The 25,614-nt window shown below is 43.3% G+C and overlaps 1 protein-coding gene across 2 annotated transcripts in view; it reads right to left on the reverse strand.

Annotated features, from left to right (window-relative positions):
* Positions 1–25,614, reverse strand: part of OPCML (opioid binding protein/cell adhesion molecule like) — a 445,601-nt gene that overhangs the window by 44,588 nt on the left and 375,399 nt on the right. The gene's annotated exons all lie outside the window — the stretch shown is intronic.

Below are 25,614 nucleotides of genomic sequence, written 5' to 3' on the forward strand. Positions count from 1 at the left end.
GGAACATGAGCCATTCCTGTAGGAAACAGCCCTCTCTCTAATCTGTGGGAGCAGGTCTGGGAAAGAGCGGTGTTTTCAAGGCCAGGGATTCAGCAGTTTATTTTTGGGTGGTGGTGGTGGTGGTGATGGTCAGGGGAGGGGGGACCTAGAAGCTGCTTCTATGGCAACCACATCAACAGGGTCCCTGATCAACCATCACAGAGGGACACTTCTAGGAAGTTTGAAGACTCCTTGAGGCAAAGACTTTCCTTGTCAGTAAGGCAGGTGATAACATTTCATGTGATCTCTCCAAGGTGGGGCTCAGGCAGGGCATGTCCCCAGGAAGCAGGGGTTTGGGGATGTTTCCATTGAGGTTGTGGCTGCGGAAAGGACACAAAATTTAAGTCTCTGCTAGACAGTCCAGTCAAGGCTTCTCATCAGGCATGTGAATCAGATCCAATCTGAAACTGAATGAGTAACAACTTGGTAGGTGCCCACCGCACGTGGCCCACGCAAAAGTGATGCAGATCCCAACTGCTACTCTCTTGCCTGGGACCCTGAATGGCCAGGAGAAGACAATAACGGAGGCATGAGCTCTAGGTCTCTGCAGAGACGACTGGAGTGCCCTTCTTTATGTCGGAGGCAAGTAACTCTCAACAGGCTGGGCTAACCAGCAGTGTCACAGTCAGTTTGTAGGTGCCATCAGCAATTTGTTGGTAATAATAAAGTAGCAAGTTTTGTCAGTGATTTCTTTCTTTATAAATTAGATTAATGTGTTCAGGCTTTTTTATTGTAACTGAGAGATAATCAAATTGAGTTAGGTTTGGGCGGGGGAGAAGAACTCCATGCAAAATGCATGTGACTACAAGAAGAGGCTGCAAACAGCTGGATGTCAGTGTCCCCAGCTCATGCTCATTTCACCTTTCAAATCACACTTTTCTTTGCATGTTGGATTCATGTTTACTGCAGGTCAGTGTCTTCTATGTGGCAGGAGGCACAGCTACAAACAGCTCACAAGACTCAGATGTCACATATATTTTGCCAAGGAAGCATCCCGAATCTCTGTTCCAAGTTTGTTTGTACGTGTCTAAGGAGCGATTCCAACTGGTGTGTCTTAGATCATGCAGCTAGCCACTGTGCACACAGCCCACTGTGGTCAAGGTGTCAAGGTGTGTCACTTGTCTATTTACCTGCCTCCAACAGAAGCCCATACCTCCCAGGTAAACCTATATCAGCCAGACCCACTCTCCAAACACTTAAAAGGCCATTACTCTGGTTCAATTTTCCACCTCTCCCCAAATTAGATTCTGGTCTGGAACTTAAATCCCCTTGAATTCCTTCCCTACACGTGACTGTCATGTTCTTATCCCAATTGCCCTCCAAGATACTACATCTCCAGTTCATCTCTCTCTCTCTCTCTCTCTCTCTCTCTCTCTCTCTCTCTCTCTCTCTCTCTCTCTCCTCTAAATACCTCTCTCTCTCTGTTGCTTCCTACAAACCACCCTTTTCTTACTCAAAATCCCCAAGCCTTGAATCAGGCCATTTAAATGTATCTTCTGCTGCCCCTCTTTCTTCTTTTCATCCATTGATGTATTTCCCCTCTATCATTAAAGGAGTGAGCCCTTGCCTCAGGACCATCTTGTCAACCCCGTGTTTCTTATCCATGAGAACAATTCACCAGCTATCCTGCTGTTACATCTGCATTGCATTTGGGCCAGATGACTGGATGAGGGGCAGAGGACAAAAGAGAAGGAACATATAGTTAAAGAAAGAAAAAGCCAGGCTTCAGTTCTGCCTTGAATTGTGTGTGATTCTTCTGCAGGGAGCTCAGGAAAGGGGAAGCCGGGGGAAATCAGCACGGACAGCCTTCCAGGGACTGGAAACAGTCTTGTCCATTTCAGAAACTGGAAGTGACGCTGCTCATGCTCATGTCACCTTTCCAATCACACTTTTCTAGACTTCCAAAGGCTATCTATGCCACATTCAGAGTTCCTTCTGTTCCCTGTTTCTAATAAAGGACAGTTGAATAGTTGTGCTCCTGTCCATGTCTGGGTCACAGTTTTGCACATGATACAGTAATTTGCTTCTCAGACTCTCCCCTTGGACTGTGGATTCTTGAGGGCTAGGACCATTTTGTTCACCTTTCTACCTCTTTTATCTAACACACAGCATACACAGTAGGTGTTCCCTCTTTGCTGAATCAAAGGGTAGACTTCTGTGAGGCACCTGAAGATTAACTGCTCATAGAATTTTTATAGAGAAAAAGGATAATGAAAAGCGCATTCCATGTTAGGAATAATGGCATTACAGACAAACTTTAGAAGCTCAGCCAAACCACAACCCTCAATCCATAGGGATAAAAATGGTGTGACTGGCCATTTTTCAAGTCTGCTGGATCCCACCATGAATTAAGCTGGCTGTGTGGAGGAGTCTGTGAACAGGGCTAATACTTCACATGGATTTATTGCATTGCCATTTTCAAGGTGCTTTTCGGGTACATTATTTTTATTATTTATTTTAAATATGTTTTTTTATTGGTTTTTAGAGAGAGAGGAAGGAAGAGGGAGTGAGAGATAGAAACATCGATGAGAAAGGGACATCATAGATGGGCTGCTTCCTGCAGGCACCCATACTGGGGATTGAGCCCTGACCCAGATTCAAACTGATGACTTCTTGGTTTTTGGAACAACTCTTAACCACTGAGCCACACTGGTCAAGCAAATACATTATTTTTTAACTCATCTCCATCAAGTTAGGGACAGACAGAGAGAGGTAAGTCTTCTTATCCATGAAGAAGGTAAGGCTGAGATTCTTAGTCACTTGGCCAAGGTCATGTAATAACGAAGTGGCAGAGTCTGAACTGGAACTGGGATCTTTGGTTCCAAGTTCAGCAGACCCTTCGTTGCCCTCCACTGCCTCTAGGTTACAGCGAGGACAGCTGATATGGGAGACACTGTGGTGAACAAGTAAAGTTGTTAGATGGCACCACTATAAAACGTCCATGGAGGATACAAGTCAGCCATGCTAATAAGTGTGTGAATGGCCAACAAAAACTGGCAATACTTGTAACCTTTCACTGCTTACACTTGTATTATGTGTATAGTCAGACCCTTGTATTATGTCTGGTGTGGATCTTAGTCTTTTAAGAGTGATGTGCAGACACATAAGAGGGATGCAGTCTGTTATATCTGATCCGTGGAAAAATATTACAGGGAGGATTATGTTCACCATCTCCACAGAGGGCACAGCCTCACAGGAAATTAGCAAACTGCAGCAAAGCAAGTGCAGGCTAGACGGGAGAAAATTCTTACTGCCACCGGGGGCTGTGCGATGCAGGGATTGTGTTTTCAAGGCAGGATATGAAACCTCTATCACTACAGATTGAAAGAATGGGGAAATTCAGTTCAGGGTGCATTGAAAAGCCTGGGAGCCGAAGGACATATAACATTCATTCCGCTTCCACCTCCTCCACGGCAGCCTTGGGGCTTGCCCTGACCTTCTTTAGTTCATCCATCCACCCATCTTGCCTTATGTTACTATGTGGTTTGCTTACTACAAGTACATTTTTGTGCTCTTTTTATGGTTTTAAAACTTCTCAAGTATGATCAAGGTTTATATTCCCAAAGAAAATCTGCGGTCTAAAAGGTACCACCTGTTGGTGAGAATTGGCAGTGAAAGCAGAAAAAGGAAGCTAAGCCACCTGTTTCTTTCCTAGTTTGGTTCCTCACTAAATCCATAACCATGTTAGAAATATCACATAACACTTTTAAAAAGGGTCCTATTTAGCCCTGGGTGGGTAGTTCATTTGGGGTTAGTACCTCATCCCCATACCCCAAGGTTGTGGGTTTGATCCCAGTCTCCATTTAAACTGATGACTACACAAGGTAACCAAAATCTTTAACAATTTAAATGTATTCATTGTCAATGTTAAAGTTATGTATTTTTCCTCTTGTGGCCTTGATGTTCAAATGCAGTCTCACTTTGAAATGTTATTTCAGCCAGGACTGGTTTGGCTCAGTGGATAGAGCGTCAGCCTGTGGACTGAAGGGTCCCAGGTTCGATTCCGGTCAAGGGCATGTACCTTGGTTGCGGGCGCATCCCCAGTAGGGGGTGTGCAAGAGGTAGCTGATCGATGATTCTCTCTCATCGATGTTTCTAACTCTCTGTCCCTCTCTCTTCCTCTCTGTGAAAAATCAATAAAATATTTTTTTTTTAAAAAAAGAAATGTTATTTCATTTTCATCAAGTCATTTCAAACCATTGCTACTTTCTGTCAATAAGATGGTGCCATCTGCATACCTTTCAGTTTGTGCTATTTCTTTCACCAACTTTCATGTCTCCTTCCTCTGAGTCTAGTCCAGAATGTATACACATGGATAGTTCTGTAATATTTTTCTTCTTACATCATTATTTACAATTGTTAGGGTCTGTGTGATTGGCTTCAAAACAGACACAGTTTCCCCTCCCTGAAATCTCACCCCCTGGAAATGGATGTATAACTCGAGAGAACTTCCCTCAGAATCAGGACTCAGCTCGGGGACTCCTTGAACTTATGGAAAGTCATTGAATGTGACTGAAGCAGATGTTTTAGAAGTGTTTGGCCTTGGGGTTTTGCTCTTCTGACACTCTCTTTAAACCCCTGACCATCCGGTGAAGAAGCTGGCTAAAGAATGAGAGGCCTCATGTAGAGATAAGCAGAAGAAAGCCACTAAACGGAAGGTGCCCTTCAGATCAACTGGGCTGCCAACTGCCACTCAGGACTTGAGTCCTTCCTAGTTCACCCAGATAATAGACAACTCTCCCACTGACCGTGGGCTTGTGAGAGGACAACAGGATTATCCAAGACTGAGTTAGCATGGACTACCATAACCACCAGCTGATCTACAGAGTCCTGGACTAAATGTGTGGTTTAAATCACGTGGCTTTCACATGGTCTGTTCCATAGCAATAGGTGACTGATAGGATTCATAAACTGAGGATGTTACGATTTGTTTCTAATATCTTTCCCTTTGTGTTGATATTGTTTACTTTATAAAACACACACACTCACACACACACACACACACACACACACACACACACACATCACAAACTAAAAAAAAATATACATACAAAGATGAATGAATTAAACCCCCATGGACTCAACACCTAGATTAAGTGGAAAGTCAGATCCCAAATCCCATTAGATAACATAAGTGTAAAGATCACTAAATATGTATCAAGAGAAGTCTTTAACTATTAATGTCAGTGTTCTAACAGTGACAATTGGAATCTGGATGTGGTAATTTTTATGCATAAACCTAAAAAGTTGAACTCAGAAGTTTTATGAACATTATTGGCAGGAAATTTCTCAATAGAAAACCAATCTCTTCTTTATTGGCAGAAAAATCCTATCTTTTTACTGGGAGACCTTTCACAATATGATTTTATTCTCTTTAAGGTCCCTCCTCACCATCTTCTCCAGGCTGATAATCAGGTTCAATTGTAAGGACAGATTCAGGAGCAGGGGAAACGATCTTTTCTCTAGGAAGACAGAGTCTAGATTCCAAAAGTATGCCATAACCTGGTAAAATGTATAGCAGGAACTGGGTAAACTCACATTGGAATAAGAGAATAAGATTGAGATTATAAAGCTATAGAGTGGAAAACTCACTAACTTGGGATGCCTTTCCCATAATTCAGGAGTTGGTATTTTGGCAAGAACTTCTGGAGTCTATTCTAAAATTATTCGTTGGAATGGCTTCTTGAAACCTGGGCTCACCAATGGTAAATATTTCCGTGTTGAAGAAGGGATAAGAAGACTTAGGGATATGGAAATGTAAAACTGACTATATTATGTATAACCTAGGATCCAACCATGTAGACTTCATTGCACAGGAGAGTCCAGAAGATATACATCACTAGGGCAGCAAGAAATGCATTGGTGATGGGTTCATGGGCATTGTTGAGAAGCAGAGTTACAGCTCTCTGACTGTGGGTGTTGTTGCCTTTGAGCTGCCTTTTTCACATCAATATCAATGTTGGAATTATGAAATGACAGAAGCTACATAGTGGCACATAACCATAATAAGCAAGGTGACCTTAATTGCTGCAATAGGCAGTAAAGCTGCCTTAACCCACAAGAATATATGCTATTTGCAAATAGATCACTGTTTTAAGGGCTAGACAAAAGGACAGAATTCTAAGGTATTACTCAGTTTATAGAATGGGGGGGGGGTCGGATTGATATAGCAAGTAGCAGCTTAATAATAACTAAGATGATAGTATATCACAGTTCCTCACTGAGCTATCAGATTCTAGCTGGTTCCCATCATAAGAACCATTGAGTGAGAAGAGGGCAATGCCCTCATCAAGTATTTACAGTAAATATTTCTCTGATCCTGTCCCAAAAGAATATCAGAGAAGTTTTCACTATGCAGTGGGGAAATAGATATTTCTCTAATTGTTAGCTATTAAGTCTGAACTTATACCATGAAATGGAAAATGCCAAGAGTGACCCATGATTAGGATGTGAGCATGTAGGCTTCGTTTAAAAAAATAGATTTTGTCTCAAGTTTATCTCAATGGTGGTTTCACTGAGTCGGTGGATTCACAATGTGGTGATTTCTCTATACCCCACATGTATAATTGGGAGAGATGTTTTTATCATCTAGCAGAACCTTTGCTTTGTTCTCCTCATCTAGGCATATCATGGTAGGTACCAATAAACTTGGTAGATACCGAAACTTCTGATATGTCTTCCCCATCATTATTCCTCTCCCCATTGCCAAGAAGAAATAATTGAATTTTTTGAAAATGTATATATTTATAACACAACTAAAGACAAAAAGATGCAAGAGTGATCATCTTTATCATGGCTCTTTAATTAATCTGTCTGACCCTTCAAAAATAGCAGATGGTTGCACGATAACTCCATGAGAACTTAGTCTAAATCAGATAACTGATTTAGAATGCACGATAACTCCATGAGAACTTAGTCTAAATCAGAGCTGGTGTTTCAAGTGTCATCTTTATTGAGAAGATGAACACAATGTCTGCCACTTGGTATATGGCCAATAATCTGAAAAATGCTATCATCTGTTGTCTTAATTTCTGATAATAAAAAGGATAGAAAATGGCTTGCCTTTGCAAGGCAAGGAAAGTAGTATACCTTAATACCCTGCTTTAGGGCATGTTTAATATTATGCTTTATGTCACAGCATAGCCATTTCACAGCCATTTTTATTGTCTTGACATTCTCCAGAACATCAAGCTAGTGAGCAGTGACTCACTGCTACTCATACTGTCTGTGACAAAAGTCAATATAAAAAGTTTTTGTTGTGTGGTTTTTTTGTTTTGTTTTGTTTTTTCTTGGGGGGTGGTTTGGTTTTAATTTCCAATAATTCTCAAACCAATTCTTTTGTAAAATACAGAGAGGAAGGCTTGGCTGTCCTGTGTATGTAAATTAACCCACCATCTTTGTTCTGCCTTTGGGCCATATATTTCAGGTACTAGAAGAACTGTGAGCAATAAGGGTTCTCTATGAAAATTTTGCCAAACTCTAATAGAGGTCACAGAGACAATATCTAAGGCTCTGGCACAAAGCCATCGCTTCCCTATCAGAGAACTTCTTTTCATTTGAAAAAATAGCTACTAATGAAATTCTGGGGCACAGTAGATACTGAACACCTGAACCCATAAAACCAAACAACTTTAATTTGCAATAACAGAGGAGCAAGATTGCCAGTGCAGACCTGGAGGCCATCCTAGCATTCATTGACCCAAGAAAGTCACAAACCTAATCCAAGGTCAAGGGGCAAGAAAGTACATTCTGCCCATTCTGAGGTCAAAGTACGCCAAATGACACAAACATCAGTGGGAACAGGGTATATACCCCTCCTGTGGAGATGGACTGGGAGAGAGAATATTTAACAATGACAGAATCCATCACACCTACCAAACTACTATGTTGACAGGCGATCAGAATCTAATTCTAGAATGGAATTTGTACATGTAGGAGCAAGTTCAAACAGATCCAGGTTGCACAAATTTGTCATGTGAACAGATATTATCTGCATGTGAAATCCTATCTTTGTTTCTCTAACATATACATATAACCTCACGGTGTTGTCAGAAGGTTCCCATGAAAAATTGCCAGAAGAGAAAAGGACTTCGGTGTGATTTCCAGATGTATCGGTACAAAATGTTACCCTTAACAGGAAATGAACTACCGCCTCATGGTCTCCAAGGCATAATAGACAATAGCAAAAAGTCCTTTTAAGGAAGAGCTAGTCAGCCATCTTATATAGAGGGAGAGGGGCCAGAAGAAAGGGCATATTCTAACTTTGGGGGGGAAAATGGCTTAACTGATTCATCAGAAGGGCAAAAGAAATGAGACTAGAAGAAGGCAAATCAGTTGGTCTACCTCTGAGAGTGGAAAAAAGTGTGGAGATCCTTTTGTCTTACATAATGCTCAGTAACGAGCATGCATTGTAGAGTCAGCTGCTCAACAGCTGGGTGGGGAGGATGATTTCTCCAGGAATTGTCATCCAGCTGCTTTCCTTGGCTACCCTGATGCATGTCCAATGGGCCATGGTCACAGAGGTGGAGACTATGAAAGAATCCAGCAATTTAAACTTGTTCTCACCAAGGTATCTCTAGCTAATCCCTCTGCCAGCAGAAATGGACACGTGACTGCTCCTTTGAGTACCTACTAGTCATTTGGCAGAGATCAATTTCATTGGAATGTCTCTGTGAAGGAGCATTAGCTGACCTTTTAGAATAAATATAAACATGGACCTGTGCCTCACCACCACCACCACCATCCAAGGCTTACAGAATACCTCATCCACACATGCTATCATATAACAGTGCTTCATAACAAAGGACACATTTCACACTGATGGAGACTTGACAATAGTCTATGACCACAAGGTTCTCATCTCTTGTCTATCCTATCACCCAGAAGTGGCTCACCTCAAAGAACTGTGACATGGCTGCTTATTGAAGCCTCAGCTAGGGTACCAGCAGTATGGTTTCTACCCTCTTGGATCAGGCATGTGTGTGAAATTAACCACCAGACACATGGTTCTTTATCTCTAATTACTAGAAAACGTGGGCTCAGGAAACAAGGTTGGAAACGAGGCTGGCTCCTGTCACTCTCACAGCCAGTGGCTCAGCTGCAGTATTTCTGCTTTCCGTCTTCTCAACCTTGAGCTTTGTTGAGATGGAAGTCTTGGTTCACGCGATGCGAAGAAGGCTGCCAGGGGATACATTCAATGTTCCACTGAACTAGACACTGCAACTGTCACCTTGTTAATTTGGGCTTTTCGTGTGAATAGATAAACAGGCAACTAAAGGAGCAACTGTAACTGGTGCAGTTAATAGGTCTTGCTTACCAGGAGCAGCTGGAATTGGTACTACATGAGAAGGGTAAATGAGCATGGCTACTTCATCATGGGGTATCTCTTACAATTCCCACACCTGATGATAACTGTCAATGAGCAATTAGAGCAAACACAACCCAAAGTGTATGGAGAAATCAATGGCCTCGATGCTTCTGGGCTCAGAGTCTGGACCCACCCTACCCTGACCAGGCTAAATGTTTTCCAAGAATGATGGGAATCTAGAATTGCTGCCAGAGGAGGGAGATGACGAATATCAGCTGTAGGCTTGGGACCAGCTGCAGCGGTGGGTAACTGTTCTTTAGATCATTACCTTCTTTGCTTATGCATTGCAGGAACTCACAAAGTTGGCTATCATCTTACAGGAGGCTCTGAAAGCAGTGGGGCTTGTGCCTCAACTCCCTACCCTTTGCGGGAAGGCATAGAGTTGGTCATTGTTTCACAATACTCACATCCGCACACAAGGAAGGTCTTACATTGTCGGCAGGGAGTTAAATGTGAAGGGTAGTTACACTTCCTGCCTCTACTGCTGCCCTCCACCAAGCCCTGCACTTTGGCCACTGCCACGCAGGCTTTCCTTGCTCAGAGTTCATAGCTCCTAATACCATGTCTACATTTTGATGTAACACCACTCTGCATGGCATAGAATCCCATATCCCCAGGCCATTAAAGAGGTCAGATGGTACAACCCAGAAGGACTTACACTGAACAGGCAACTTTGACTCATGCAGAACAGGGCATGGGTGCCACAGAGAAAATAAATCCCCTTATTTTCTCCTTTCCATATCCTATTTTAACACATAGGTTTTCCATGTGCAACATGTGGAGAAGACATACATGTGTCTTGAGCAGCAGCACCTTCTAAGGGACCCCTGTCACTTCTTCCCTGCTGGGCTCACTGAGAAGCAGGAGCCAGAATGGTAAAGCATCATGTTATTTTGTGCTTTGAGTCTCTTATTGTCACATTCACTTTTCCCTCATCCTTGCTCTCCTGGGTCTGCAGCACCCAAATGAGGCATCAGCTGTCTGTTTCCCTAGGCATCCTCGCTAAGGGATGAGCCTTCATCTGTACACATGCATTGTAATGTTTCTCCTCTCCCGACAAATCTTACCCTTATTTCTCTTGGAAGGTAACCCTCCCTGCACAGTGAAATTCATATCCTATTTGCCCACTTTACGCTCATGTTTTTGTCTTGCAATTATTTCCACCATCTCCTGCATTACCTTTCTCATTCTCTACTGGATCATTCCCATCAGACCACACACATGCTAATATCCTCCCACATACACATGAAAGCATTCAGGGCCCACTGGGTAATGAAGAATAGTATCCCTATCTTATGATTCTTTTTATTTATTTATTTATTTATTTATTTATTTATTTATTAAATATATTTTATTGATTTTGTACAGAGAGGAAGGGAGAGAGATAGATAGTTAGAAACATCGATGAGAGAGTCATCAATCAGCTGCCTCTTGCACACCCCCTACTAGGGATATGCCTGCAACCAAGGTACATGCCCTTGACCGGGATCGAACCCGGGACCCTTCAGTCCCCAAGCCAACGCTCTATCCACTGAGCCAAACCGGTCTCAGCTATCTTATGATTCTTAACTATTAAATCAAATCTGGACAGTCCTCCCTCACTTTTTTTCTCTACTTGAGGGTAGGGTCACAGGTTGCAGGAATAGGAATGGGAATATCTTGTAGGGGACCGTTTAGATGGTGAGGATAGCTATAAACAAGAAAAGTTGTCCCTCTTTCCCCCGCCTCCTAAAAAAACAGCTTTAGAGGGAGAAGCAGGAATGATAGATAGTCCATGAACCAATACCAGGAGAGTTGATTTATATGGAGGAATCAACAAGGAGATGAATCGCGTCACAACTGAAATGCGCATTAGAGAGACGGTAGTTTTGAGATGACTTTGTTCCATGGGGAGTTCTGGGGAGAAAATTGAATACAAAGAAGATGATGCAGCTGCCTCTGATGCTCCCAGTTTTCCATAGCTCAATTGATTTTTAGGCAACTGTATTTACTTTGGGACGAAAACAGTACACGATAGCGATGAATGGCTAATGGGATAAATCTGTAAATTTGTTATGTCACACTCCTCTTCTTCAGTAATTCCAGAAGTATCAAGAGCACATGGCTCCTGAGGAATGGGGTCAGGCGGAGATCAATACATTCATTTCCAGTTCACTAAGGTCAACCAAAGGTCAACAAAAGTTTCTCAAAATAAATTGAGGCATTTTCTGCAGAGAGGATGGTCCTTAGATTTGAGCAGGTTGAGAAGAAATACCCTGGTCTACAGGGGTCACAGAAAAAGAAGGTGGGGTCGCATGAAGTTCGATAAACTAGAAAGTTTATTTGGGTCAAAAAGAAATGATTACAGGTCACCCATGTAAGTTAGAGTCAAATGGAGCACTGTTTTCTTTTCAAAATTAAGCTCAAGTTCCCAGAAGACAAAAGAGGTCAGAGAAAAGACAGGGATTTTCCATACATGCATCAAAATTTCTTGAGATTCAACATAAATACTAGGTTACCTTTTAAAATAGATTTTCTATTGATTTCAGAGAAAAAGGGAAAGGGAGAGAGAGAGAGAGAGAAACATCAATGGTAAGAGAATCATCCATTGGCTGCCTCCTGCACACCCCCTACTGGGGATCAAGCCCACAACTGACATATGTGCCCTGATCAGGAATCGAACTGTGACCTCTGGTTCATGAGTCCACACTCAACCACTGAGCCACACTGGCCGGCCACAAGTACCTTTTAGACATGAGGATGCAAATAATTGATTCATTTTCTTCTGCACTGGGGCAGAGTGAAGGAAGACCCCACACTTCTAACTCAGGATGCTCTCCGAGTACATCTAGGCCTCCTGGGGTTCTAAGGTGAGCAGAGCTCATCTTTCTAATTCAAATCAACCCTGGAAAGTCAAGTATCCTGGGCACTTCTGACCTCAGTGCGAATGTCTGTAACCGGCAGCCTTTGCCTTTCCCGCGAGCCAGTTCTCAGGACTGGAGGACCATCTTGTGATTGAAATGTGTGTGAGGCGTTTAGAAGAAAAGTGAAGCAAGTGAAACTTGAAGCCCCCTAAAGGGGGAAATCTAAGGAGACATTAGAGCTGTGAGCTTTGGTCAACCTGAGGGAAGGGAACCTGAGAAGCATTTATTTTCAATCAGGTACCAAACCTATTGGCATTATTAACTCTTCTTGCTTGTAATTATCATCACCATATGTATGCCAGCTGAGAAATAGTTGCTTACACTATATACTTTTGATGCTCTCAACAGCACTGGGGGTGGGAGGGCTGGCTTAGTTTTTCCAGAAGTGAGCTAAGGAGTCCAATCTAGGTTTATTTGTCATACCTGGCAGTCTAGAACATTCTGGGGATGCTGAGGAGCGGGCTTTGACAACAACAAAGGAGTGTGTGGCCGCAGGTTCCTTCCCTGCACCTCAAAGTCCTACAATCTGGTGGAAGAGGGGTTAAATCATCTCCCCAGCTCCTGCTTCTTCTTCAAGGCAGAATAAAGCCCTCTCATGAGCCCAGCATCAGACCTTGGCACCTCTGCTTTATTGAATTGTCCCTGTTCCTGTTGCCCCCACCAGGCTCCTTGAGAGCAGGAACTTTCTGTTTTGGGGTGCTTACCTGGTGCCCAGTGTCGGGCTGGCTAGGAATGAATGGCACAGACAGCACATGACAGCTCGCCCTGTGCAGAGTAAGGGAGTAGCCCCACAGCACATGGACCTGGGGAGCAATTAGAGAGCATCTCCTACACTCACTCAGGCCCCCTTCCTGCCAGCGTTCATGGTTTTCATTCCCTCATTCTCAGAGGACCCTGTGGCATAGCTCTGATTCTTTTCTTTTTAAAAATATATTTTATTGATTTTTTACAAAGAGGAAGGGAGAGGGATAGAGAGCTAGAAACACTGATGAGAGAGAAACATCGATCAGTTGCCTCCTACACACCCCCCCACCGGGGATGTTCCTGCAACCAAGGTACATGCCCTTGACCGGAATCGAACATGGGAACTTTCAATCCACAGGCTCACGCTCTATCAAACTGAGCCAAACTGGTTTCGGCCATAGCTCTGATTCTTAATTCCACAAAGAAACTGAGGCTCAGGGAGGTAAAAAGTATCCCCTAAAACTAGGTGAGCGCCGAGGGCATTTGGGTCTGAGCACAGGTCTTTTGGCTCCAGGTTCAGTGCGCTTCACCCAGTGCCCTCTGAGGACACAGCCCTCTGGAGAGCACCCCAGAAAGCAGGGACTGTGTGCAAAGCAGGCAGAAATGCCTGGGGAGGCTTTACAAAGCCACGGCTTCTCTGTAAATGTCAAGTGCCAACTGACCAACGCGCTGGGGAGACACGGTCGTCAGTGGGGTTCCTCAGAGAAGGCCAGGCCTCCTAAAGGAGTGACCCCCGGCCAGCCCAGCACCTGGTCTCAGTGGGGTTTCGGTTAGGGAAGAGCTGCTGTGCTCTCTGGGAGGCTGTGATGAAGTCCTTTCCCAGAGGCTCAGAGCCAGAGGTGGCTGGGGCTGTGGCTGTGGCTGTGTATTGCTAGCGCCCCCCTGTGCACGAAGAGAGAACTGAGCCTCTTCTGGGCAGAGGAGGGTGGCACAGCAGCCTGCGTTTCAATTGTGATTTCCCCAAACCAACAATTTGAAGCTACTCCTTCAGTCAGAGTAACAAGTAAGAAGACAGGACTCTGGTCCCTTCTCACTGTCCCCTCCCAGCACCCTGCAGGGTCTCAGGTGCTCCCCTCCCAGGCAGCTGTGGACAGGATGGGTTGGATAATCCACTCCTAGGGGAAGCTTTGGGCTTGGGTTTTCACTGCTTCCTGGGGCTGAGCAGGCAGCCAGGTCTAGGGAAAGGGCCTGAGCTGGGCATCAGTGTCTTTGCCTCAGTTTGTTCACTGGGCACCCTTTTCTCTGCATTTCAGTTTCTTCATCCACAGAGGAATTACTGAATTGCCTTGGTGTCCACCCTTCCCAGGCCCTCCCTCAGCTCTGCAGGACGGTATCTCGGCTCACTTCTCCAGCCCCTTGCTCCCCACTCTCTGTTTTTCCTTGGAAATGGTCATCAAGAATTTGGATGATGTCATGGATCAGGCTGTTTATTTCAATCAGGAAATGAATGAGATGCTTCCTGGGACTCTTCTGTCTGCCGCCTGAAATCCCCTGCCAGCTGGGCCTTCCCGGGCCTTCACCTGCCCACCTGCTGTTTGAGCAGCGCTTCTGGGCTTGTGGCCCTTCCATTGGACTCAACCAACACGCTTTTATTTAGTGTCTATGCTATGCCAAGGGATGCTACCCGCCCCCCTGCCCCAGTCATAAACTGGATAAGGTACCCACTTTCATTTTCATAACAGTGGCACAGAATTATATATTTGTTCTACGTGCATCTCTGTAAAATTACCTATATGGGAACAGGAATCGGAGAGAAACAGAAAATGACAAACGTAGACAATAGCTGATTTGGTAGGGTGTGGGGGAGGTGGGAGTGGGCAGCTTTTATTGGTAGAATGTTGCCTCTGCAGACATACATGGAGATTTTGACAAGTAGGTCTAGACAGAATGAGCACAGAACACATCGGGCACCATAAGACGGGGGAGGGAGGGAGTGGGGGGACAGCACAGACTCACTTGCATGCCGGCGCCTAGAGAGTCTTGGTACAGATGGCATTACAATATCAACATTAAAGAAGGAATCGTACACACCCTATGAAACAGGCTATGGGACTTAAAAAGAAAAAAAATAGATGCATCCATTCAATCGGTCACTCATTCACGGCTGAAAATACACAGATAATTAATACACAGTCCATGCCCTGGAGGCACACACAGGGAGAACAAACATGAGCGCATCAAGAAATGTTCTCTACCAGGTAAACCCCGATCCAAAAGAAGGGTTTTCTTAATCAGCCATGAATGATACCTTCCCGTCTTCAGAGCTCACTGCGTATAAGCCATCTGTCAGTTATAAGTATCATTACTGTTGTTGATATTATTATTTACTCTGTATGTGTAGGGCTTTCTGGCAGACATGGAAGGGAGAAGAGAAAGTGAGAGCATCCAAGGGAAGAGCGGGTTTTAAATGGAAGCCTGGAGGGAAATGATAGCAATTAGGAAACAAAGCCCTAAAATAGCTTGTGGAAAACTTGGGGGAAGTTGGGGGATACTTAACATCTGAGTGAATCCTGAAGTTCCTTACTGATGCTGGCAGCCTCCTGCCTCTCTCTGTGCCCGGGGCTGTGCTAAGTAAGATGGCGTGTTTTCTTGGGTTGCCCTCCTTCCTCCTAGGGGCACACTGCACGCTGGTCCTCTGTGCCCTGGAGCTGTGCTGACACTGGGAAGGTTGTTCACAGAAATGTCTTCCCCTCCCACAGACACTCCCGTTTGCTTTATAGAAACAAGGCCAACACTGGAAAAAGGTGGTTCCATGGAGAGCTGGGGACTCAGGCTGCGATCTCTCCTTACCTGTGAGAGACAGGCCTCAACCCTTGACTGCATTCCTGACCCTTGACCCCAAGGGCAAGTGCACAGAAGGAGAGGACCTGATGGACCTAGGGAAAATCTGCTGACCCTCGCCAAAAGGGCTAGCTGCAGCTGGCTGGCTCCATTCTTCCTCATGGGTGGGTCTTAAGGATGAGGGGCTGAGTGGATGTGTTCTGGGTGCCAGCTGGCTCCACCCTTGGCTTCTATTGGCTGACAAGGGATGTGGTTCATCAAAAACAAAAACACCAAAAGCAAACAGACAAACAAACCCAAATTGTACCCCATCACCATCACGACCAACTAAAATTTTTACTCTCTAAAGAACTCAAGGTTTAAGTTCATCTGAATAAAAGAATTCCTTTTGATCACCAACCACAGCACTGTATATAACATTAAGCATTTCTATGAAAAAAAGTATGTCTTTTAAAAAGCCCATGGTCTGTTTTGTTTGTTTATGTGGGTCTTTTAAAGCAAGCTGCCATCTTTTATATATATATATATATATATATATATATATATATATATATATATATATATATATCAATGCAAAAGTAAAATTTCTGTAACTAAAATGAATTAGAAAATCTAGTGCAGAATAATTTGACAAAAAAAATCAGACTCTTTTTTCATTTAAAGAATACATTTAGGTTAAACACACACACACACACACCAGCCTCTGCAGGAGAAAGTATAGCAGAGAAGGCTCTGCATATTTCTATTCATTTCATTTTTTTGAACAATTATATCTTCCCATTAACATCAAACATGGGGAAATGGATTCAGGACAGTCTGGGGCCACGAGGGGTTAAACACCTTTTTCTTCCTCACCAGTGTGCTCTGGGGATGCGAGAACCCCGGTCAATAGACAGATATATTGACTTGTTATTATTTAAAGTTGTTTAACCAGGTAGAGATAAACGAAAGCTTTCAGCAGCTGAACTATCACACAAATCACAATTAAGGTGGCATATGTGTTTGCAAGACGTAAAATCAATTCCCGCGAAGATAATGTTTTAGTCTCTATTTGAACTTGAAAACAGAAGTAAATTTTCAGCAGCGGCAGCAGCAGCTGGGCTTGTTCCATCCAGGAGGCTCTCTATTAACTGTACAAGAAGGCCCTTTATTACCTCTCCTAATGGTTTTCCTCTATGGTTTTGTCTTCATCAAAAAAGCCAAATTGATTGCTGCGGTGCTGTTTACTGATGTGGCTTTGAGGACAGCAGCAGCTGGGCGCTTACCCAGCCCAGTTATTTGGACCTCTCTCTCCCTTCGGTAAGTGCTGTTTATAGTTTATGAGGAGAGAACAATGGACCCCTTGAGGCTACTGGTTGCACTGGGCCTGGGAGGGAGGGGGATTGGCTTCTCTCTCAGCTTCACTCCCTCAGGTAGCGTTCCCTGAGCTTCCCTGGTTGGGAAAGCCTGTGGGTAGAAATGGAGGCATCTTAACCTAGTCATCTCTTTGATTTAATCACCCTCCAAACTTACTGCCAATGGGATGTCACCCCACCTCACCTAAGGACTGTGCCTCACCATTTATCATTTTAAACATATAATCATGAGCGTGGTCCTTCTAATTCCAACCTATACTCCCAGGTGGCCAGGACCACATTTAATGCCACTAGACTCCTAAAATTGGACTCAGTATGCTGCTGGCACATAGTAGGTGCTCTTACAAAGAGGTCCATGGATGTTGGGAATCCCCTAGTGTGAAGGCCTGGATCTAATTCACCTCCTTATCACATTGCCCTCTGCAGTCTTCATTCATGATGGTTCATGGGAAATGGGGCCAATTTAATGCTTTCCTCCTGCCGAGTTCTTCCTGTCCTCTGAGAAAGATATGAAGGTGGACAGAGATTGACTTTTGAAGGTCACTAAGAAAAACTATTTGAGGGCATATTATAAAAGTTTGACTTTCCTGGAGCAGAAGGTGGGGTAGAGGGTCATGATGGTTCTGGAATCAGGACAGAAGCAGATTTGCAAGGAAAAATGACCAGCCAAGGACTAGTAGCCAGGGAGTCTGGACACCAGCTCCATCTGGGTGCTAACTAGTTAGGTGTTTGCTAGGCAAGCCATCAGCTTTTGCATTGTACTAGTAAGATCATTTGTCTCAAAGGTGAAGCCCAAGCTTCTTAAAACATGAACACATGGAAATAAAAAATCAGCTTTACTATCAAGAGAAACAGACAATCAAAATATGCCAACAGAAAAACATGATTAAAAAAGAATACCTATTCTACTTGGACCCATTTCCTTTCGGACAAAGTAATAAGTAGGTAGATACCATGGATTCTTCTTCCTCAATATCTTCCATATCTGTATGTAAGGAGATAGTCGTGAGTCACTGAAGCTCCGAGGACACTGCTAGAGGTTAGCAGGCTTGGGAACCCAGTTCAAGATGATCTGAAATGGGTCCAAGTGACTTTCCGGCTCACGACTATCTCCTCCATCAGACCCTCATGACCACAAAAATGGACCACACAGAGATCTTTACCTCCCCACTTCCTCCCTACTGGTGTTCACTTTCTCCCTTCCACTCTGCCCAGAATATCTCTGTGAGGCCTCTGCTCAAAAGCCTTGGGTTCGTCCATTTAACAAATACTGTGGTTCACTGTGAGTTGGGCACCATTGTAGATGTTTTGGGAAACAGCAAACACAATCTGTCTGCTGTCATTGAGTTTGGTGTAGTGGATGGTGACAGAGGATAGATGATGGATGGGTTGGTAGATAGGTAGGTAGATAGTTTTGCATAGACATACATTTATATTTATTTAAAGTCAATAGTTCCCTCTTGCCTGAAAGGAGTTATATTTGACTGAATGTATTCTATATTTCATTGGCCATAATCTATTTTCCTAGGCTTTGATTTTTGTTGATTTTTCTTGTTTTGTCCAAACCAGAAAACAAAGAGGAGTGATTGCCTTTTACTCACATGCCACTCTATTGTGTACTTAGAGCCTGGAATTAAATTATTTCCTCTTCTCACTTCTTTGTAGGATTTAATTTCCTTATTCTCTGTTGCTTCCCCGAGTCTCTCAGACTCATGAATAGTTGAGCCAATAATACCAGGGGCATGTTTTCAATGAGAAAGAGGAATGGATAGGTGTGGAAGAGCCCAGTCATTTTCTAGGCCTGACCCTAAGCCAGAAGGTCTCTGGTGGTAGTTTTCCCAAGAGATAGTACCCCTTCCCCCACCTTCCATGCCACCTACCACCTTCCTTTCTGGAAGCTCACAAAGAAGAAGAACTTACAAGAAACACTTACAGGACTTGCTCTTGTGTCCTATTAATAGAGAGCCCAGTGCACTTGGGAACAATGGGGTCAATCCTGAGAATGGCAGGCAACTTGGTGTGGAACTGGGAAAAGTGTGCCATATGGAATCAGATCATCTTGAACTGGGTTCCCAAGCCTGCTAACCTCTAGCAGTGTCCTCGGAGCTTCAGTGAGGGCAACACTGAAGGCTGTTTCCAATGTTACATGAATCTATACCTGGGAAAGTTCCTTGCTACATGTATGATTTCCATAAACATTTAAATGTTAGCAGCTTTTGGCCCTTCCTCAGCTCCCATCCTCACCTGCCTCCTCCCTGCACACACATTGCTGTTGTCACATGCTATGGTGCAAGGCATGGGTCTGCTGAAATACATTAACCTGTGGACATCGCTGCGCTAAAACAAAGAGAATATTCACACAACAGAAATTTTACACACACACACACACACACACACACACACACACACACACACACATCTCCAATAGCCCCTTCTGCTCCTTGTGTTATTCTCTTCCTCAGCAGTTTCAACATCCTTAAGGTAAGACTTAAGGGGAGGGAAGGGGCAGTTGAAGAGAGCTGATACTACCCACAGAAAAGAGATCAGTGCAGGAGAGAGCAAGGCAGGGCAGCAGGGAATTCTGTGAGGAACTCGAGGAGACATTGACATGAAAGGGGACACAGTCAAACAAGCACACCGACTCAGGTCCTGGAGCCGCCATCTCACAAGGGGGAGAAGTCAGGTTGTCTGGGCTGCCTGTGTAGCAGAGATGGAGACTCTGGCTTCAAGAGAGCTGGTGCCTTTGTAGCCGAGGACCTCCGATAAGTCTCTTTACTGTCCCAACTGACTCAACCATGCAGCTACTACTTCTCTAACAAGTGGATTCCCCAAAGACCTTTACTGAGAAGAGACGGAAACTGACTTGGTCTTGTAACCAGAGCAACCGTCCTTGCAAATGCACCAGGCAGGGAATAAGAGCAAGAGCAAGAGATGCAGGCTCCATGGGCAGAGCCCAGCTTGCCTTCTTCCTCAGGGACAGCCAACTGTGAAAGCACCTACACACCCTGCAGGGTCTCAGCCCTGGGACATCCATAGACAACCAGGATGCTTGTGTGGTTGGTTTCTTATGCCCTAAGGACTACACTGAGAAATAGAAAAAAAGGTTAGAAGGAAGTAGATAATATAAAATACAGAGAGAGCTGGATTCTCTGCTAGGCACTCTACACATTTTTATTTCATGATTCCAATAACAAACCTGAGAATATGATTTAGAACAGAATCCTCTCTTACCTTACACTATGCCTTCTAGACCATTGTGTGTGGCAGGTGTGGGGTGGTTTGGCAAAGGAGAAGACAGAGCAAAGGGTGGTGAAAAGAAATCAAGTAATTGGCTGCTTCTTTGTGCTAAGCATCTATATTGCAGAAGCTTGCCAATTCCTTTTTACTGCACCTTCTACTGTACACCTCACAGCAGTGTCATGGTATAGTTATTAATTCTCCTTTGAAGGTGAGCACATTTGGCTGTAAGAGGCTGCACTAATGTATGACAGAATCTGGGTGTACATTCAGCTCTCCCTCACATGCAGATCCTGCTGCCTCAGCTCAGAGCAATGCTCATACATGGGCTCAAACTCCCATGGCTCTGTGTTCACATACACTGAAGGGCCTCCTGGAAAATTGTGTTGCCTTGACAGCCAGCCAGGCACCATGGCTTCCTGCTATGATTCAGGCTTCCCTAGTTTTAGGAGAGCTGCTCTGTGAATATTGGGGGGAGGGGGGGGAATTAAACAAAGCTAGAAGTATATCTATATTCTTGAATCATTCAAATGGAGTCAGAAGTAGCTCTCCAATGAGGTTTGGAAGCTTAAGAACTTTTCTAAAATGTGTTCACAAGCAAGTGATCATCAAATTATATGGTAAGAGGACTTGCCTCACTGTAACAAAGCAGATGGATTGTAATAAAACACATCCAAACACTCGCTGAGCCCAGCCATTCTCTCACCAGACAGGGAATGGTGGTTTGGCCCTAGTGGAAGACGTGAGAACTGCCAGATCCCATCTGGGTGGTGGGACAGCTATGCCAATTTCCCCTTCCCTGCTCAGTCATCTGTTAGTTGTTTTCCTGTCTGCCGAATCCAAGGACTGCTCTCTACCCTGCCATCACAATGAGCAATGAAAAGATTACCTTTGTAAGATAAAATCAGGAGGTGCAGGAAATGGACAATGAGAAATGACTTGCAAATGACACAGGAGCTGGAGTCTCATGGAACTGAAGCGGAGGTGGAGGGAGGAAATCAGCACCCCTTCCAAATGAAGATGGGTATAATTACATGATTCAGGAGAGTGCTGATGGTGCTTAAACCCCTCCACCTGGGACCTCTAAGGATGCTTAAAAAGGTATATAAGAACCAGATGAAACCTTAGCATTTTCCTTAGTTTCCAGAATCATAGAACATACCATCTCCCACAACCCACCGCATTGGCAAAATCGGAAACCTGGAATATTCCCCATATCTCCATCACCATGTGCATCTATTCCTTCCCAATGGATCTGCCGTCTAACAATCACTTCAACTTTTCTGCTTCTTATTACTCCCATTTTTTTCACCTGAATCATTTCAATTTCCCTTAACATGTTTTGCCTTTGCCAGTATAACCAATGCCCATTAGTCTACCCTCTTGCAATAGTGACCTTTCTCTGTGTGAATTCCATCTAGGCTCCTGATTTAGTCCTTTGATGCCTGCTCTATTTTTGTTGTTGTTGTTGTTGTTTCATACTTTTTAAAAATTTTAATAAATCTTTATTGTTCAGATTATTACGATAGTTTCTCCTTTTGTCCCCCCATAGCTCCCTTCCACCCAGTTCCCACCCCATCCTCTGTCCTTACCTCCCCCGGCACTGTCCTCATCCATAGGTGTACAATTTTTGTCCAGTCTCTTCCTGCACTCCCATATCCCTTTCCCCGGAGAATTATCAGTTCATTCCCTTTCTATGCTCCTGATTCTATTATATTCACCAGTTTATTGGTCAATCTATTTTAGGACAAATCCCAACATCTCAGCATTTCCTGCAAAGTTTTTAAGGATTTTGCTCTTGCCTGCTCTTTCCACCCTCTGTCCTGCCCTATGCTTCTGCCTTCACCCTTCTTGGATAATCTGTACTTGCAGCTTCTTGACCTTGCTATGCCTTTGCCATTACTCACTTGCTCCTCTTCCCTCCCTTTTCATGGCTAATTCCTTCAGTTCCTTCAAGACTCAGCTCTGGCATCTCATCTTCTGCAAGTCTTCCTTGAGCCCTGATGTCTACGTATGTGCCCTCTATGGGTTGGGTTCCTCCAGCCCTTGAGCTACGCCTACCGTGTTGTGCTGTAATTTTAAATCCTCCACTGGGCTGGGACTTTCTTGAAGTTAGACACTATTTTATGTTTGTCTCAGTGCATGTCATATATTAGGTACTGCATAGATGTTTATTAGATTGAAATTAAGACCCACTATTTTTTTTGACATTTCTGTGACGGTCTACAAAAATCAAGTTTTCTAAGCTTGCATCCAGAAATCAAAAACCGTGTTTTTTCCTTTTAAATTTCAATAAAAAATAACACCGAAAATATATTTTCTTCCTTTTTTGAAAGAGGCAAACACAGTTGAAATGCTATCTTATAGGGACTCAGGAAAGTGAGGACTTTAATGGAAGGCTGAGGAAGGAATGGGGGGGGGGGACCTAATGCTAATTTTGTAAACCTATATACACCAGGCACCATGTTAAACATTCTTACTTCTTTTTGCTTTGTTTTTTTAATAATTATTTTTTTACAGAGAGGAAGGGAGAGGGATAGAGAGCTAGAAACATCGATGAGAGAGAAACATCAATTAGCTGCCTCCTGCACATCCCCTACTGGGGATATGCCTTCAACCAAGGTACATGCTCTTGACAGAATCAAATCTGGGACCCTTTAGTCCACAGGCCGATGCTCTATCCACTGAGCCAAACTGGTTAGGACAACATCTTATTTCTTTACAGGTAATCATTCTCACAGCCAGGCTTCTAAGGTGGGTATTATTACCATTAGATTAACCAAGAAGAGGCTAAAGTTCAGGCAGAATAAGAAATTGGTTGAAGGCAACATAACAGAACTTGTTAGGTCAGAATTTAGAAATAAATTTCCCCAAACTACATCATACTCTGTCTCTGTAGAGAAAATACTTGCTTTGAGGACTTCAGGTAAAAAATAAAAGAAAACGTCTTATGGGATACAGCAGATCATGGAGAGGGGAAAAAAGAAGTACATATTTTTATTTTTTGGCATAGGAGATGCTGTTAGACATGTAAAGGCAAATGAATCCCAGAGTTATAGTCAACTCTTACCTGGAGAGTCTCATCTTAGGGGAAAGTATTCAGCAAGTCCGCAGTTAACTTGTGCCTCTCACCCCAGAAGTCTCTGCTATGGCCACGCTTAATCTCCCTTTTCTCCTTTCCCTCATCAGAAAGGCTCATGGAGCTTTGAGACCCAAAGAAAGGTAATATATATGCTCAGTAATCCCGTATAAGAATTAAATTTAATATGTTGCCTGGATTTGACATTCTAGAAGTTCTCTTTCTCTCCGGGAGATCTTGGGTTGGTTGTATCTCCAATTGTAGTGAGGCCCTTTGGCCATTTATTGTTTTAACCTTTTTCACGGTGCTCACCTAACCAACACCTATGTGCTCACTACATCAATAAATACTTGAACATTGCATGCGCCATGGTCCTGGTACCATATTAATTTTTGTGGTAATATATCTGTTCATCATATCTATTGCCTATAGTAGCTGTCTATATCCCAGATTTTCTTCTCTGGGGGGAAAGTGGAGAAAATAAAAAAGCTTCCAATAATTTCCCAATTATCTGCTCCCTCTGTAGTCATTTTCTCATAGCTTTATCTGTATAGTTGCAATATTATACTGTAATGTTTCTTTTTATAGAGCTGTTTTTACCTCTCAGCTGTGAGTTCCTTAAGAGATCTTCCTCACTAAATGTGATGCATGAATGAATGAATAAATGGAAAAATAAAAGAAAAAACATTCCTAATGACCAGATGAACCTGTTAAAAGAAATTAGCATTATTTTTAGCTTTAGGGTGTTTTTTTTTTCAATAGTAAACCTAAGGTTTGGCACCAATTTATTATGCTCCCTAATTTTCATAAAAATGAATAACTTATTTAACAGACAATCAACTAGCAAAAAAGAGGTTGTTGCCAGTTGAGGTCTCTCCTGCCTGTCTCTTCAATCATTTGTTATGCTCATTGCATGCCTAGTGCTGGAAGTTGAACATCAGCATGTGCTCATCTGGGGGTTTCCACTCCCAATTCTCCATCCTCCTCCAACTGTAATACAACTTGCTAGCAATAAGAATGCCTTGAGTATATTTCCTAAAGAAATCCTCTATGTATATGTTTTTAATAGGGTGTATTTTAGGCAAATAAATAAATAAATAACAAAAAGTAATCTAATTGTTTAGCTGCCGTGCTTGAAAATAACTAGATAAAGCCTCTCTTGTGGAACGGAAAAATAACAGCAGGGATTTCCATTACCTTGAAGTGTCTTGGTAAATAGGGATGCCTGCCAAAGGCTATCTGAAGGATGATTGGTAGATGGATTGACAGGTGAGGAACGAATAGATGGCTTAAACAAATAGATAGGAGCAGTCACATTAGGGAGGTGCATGAGTGTATAGATGGAATAAGGGTTCGATAAATGGGGGACATAATCTGTGAATGAATAGGTGAGTGGTTAGCTGATGGAGAAGTAAATTGGTACATTGATGATTGATTGAGCTAAGTGGCCAGATGGAGTGAAAGACCAGTAAATGTCTGTGCCAGCCGGAGAACAGACAGATGGGTAAACGTTTCAACGTGTATGAGCAGAAGCAGGTGAGGGTCAGGTGTGGATGGGAAGAGGATGATTAAGAGGAATCATAAAATGAAGATAGGAGAAGGAGCACTAAAGGTATTAAGATGGTTAAAGGGCTTGAAAATGTATTTGTTTGACAAGTCATGATTTTACAATGAGCATGAGGAAATTGGAAAGGCATCCATCAGTACCTACCATTTCCTTGGTATTTTAATTTTCAAAGAATATGACCTAGTTTATCACATTATCTGTGCTCCATTCCCTGTGAAGGAGACAGAGTCACGAAAAGTCAGGGAGGAGCCCTTGTCTACCTAGAAAGCCAGGAAAAAACAAGCCTCAGGACTCTAACTCTTGGCCATGCTGTAATATCAACATGAGAATCTTAACCCTTTTCCTGCTAAACTCCCAAGCCATAAACAGACATTGGTTTTAAGCATTATTTAAGCAAGTCTTGAGAAATCCAGTGGTTGAAAGAGGAACCAAAATTGCCAAAGTTGTGAACCAAAACAAGCTGTGATGAGCAAATTTGCAAATAGTACAGATAAGGAAACAAACACTAGGAAGGCCAAATGCCAGTCAATGTCAGGTATCTA

This window comes from Pipistrellus hanaki (assembly GCF_964339955.1).
Source record: "Pipistrellus hanaki genome assembly, chromosome: 19".
Taxonomy (NCBI): domain Eukaryota; kingdom Metazoa; phylum Chordata; class Mammalia; order Chiroptera; family Vespertilionidae; genus Pipistrellus; species Pipistrellus hanaki.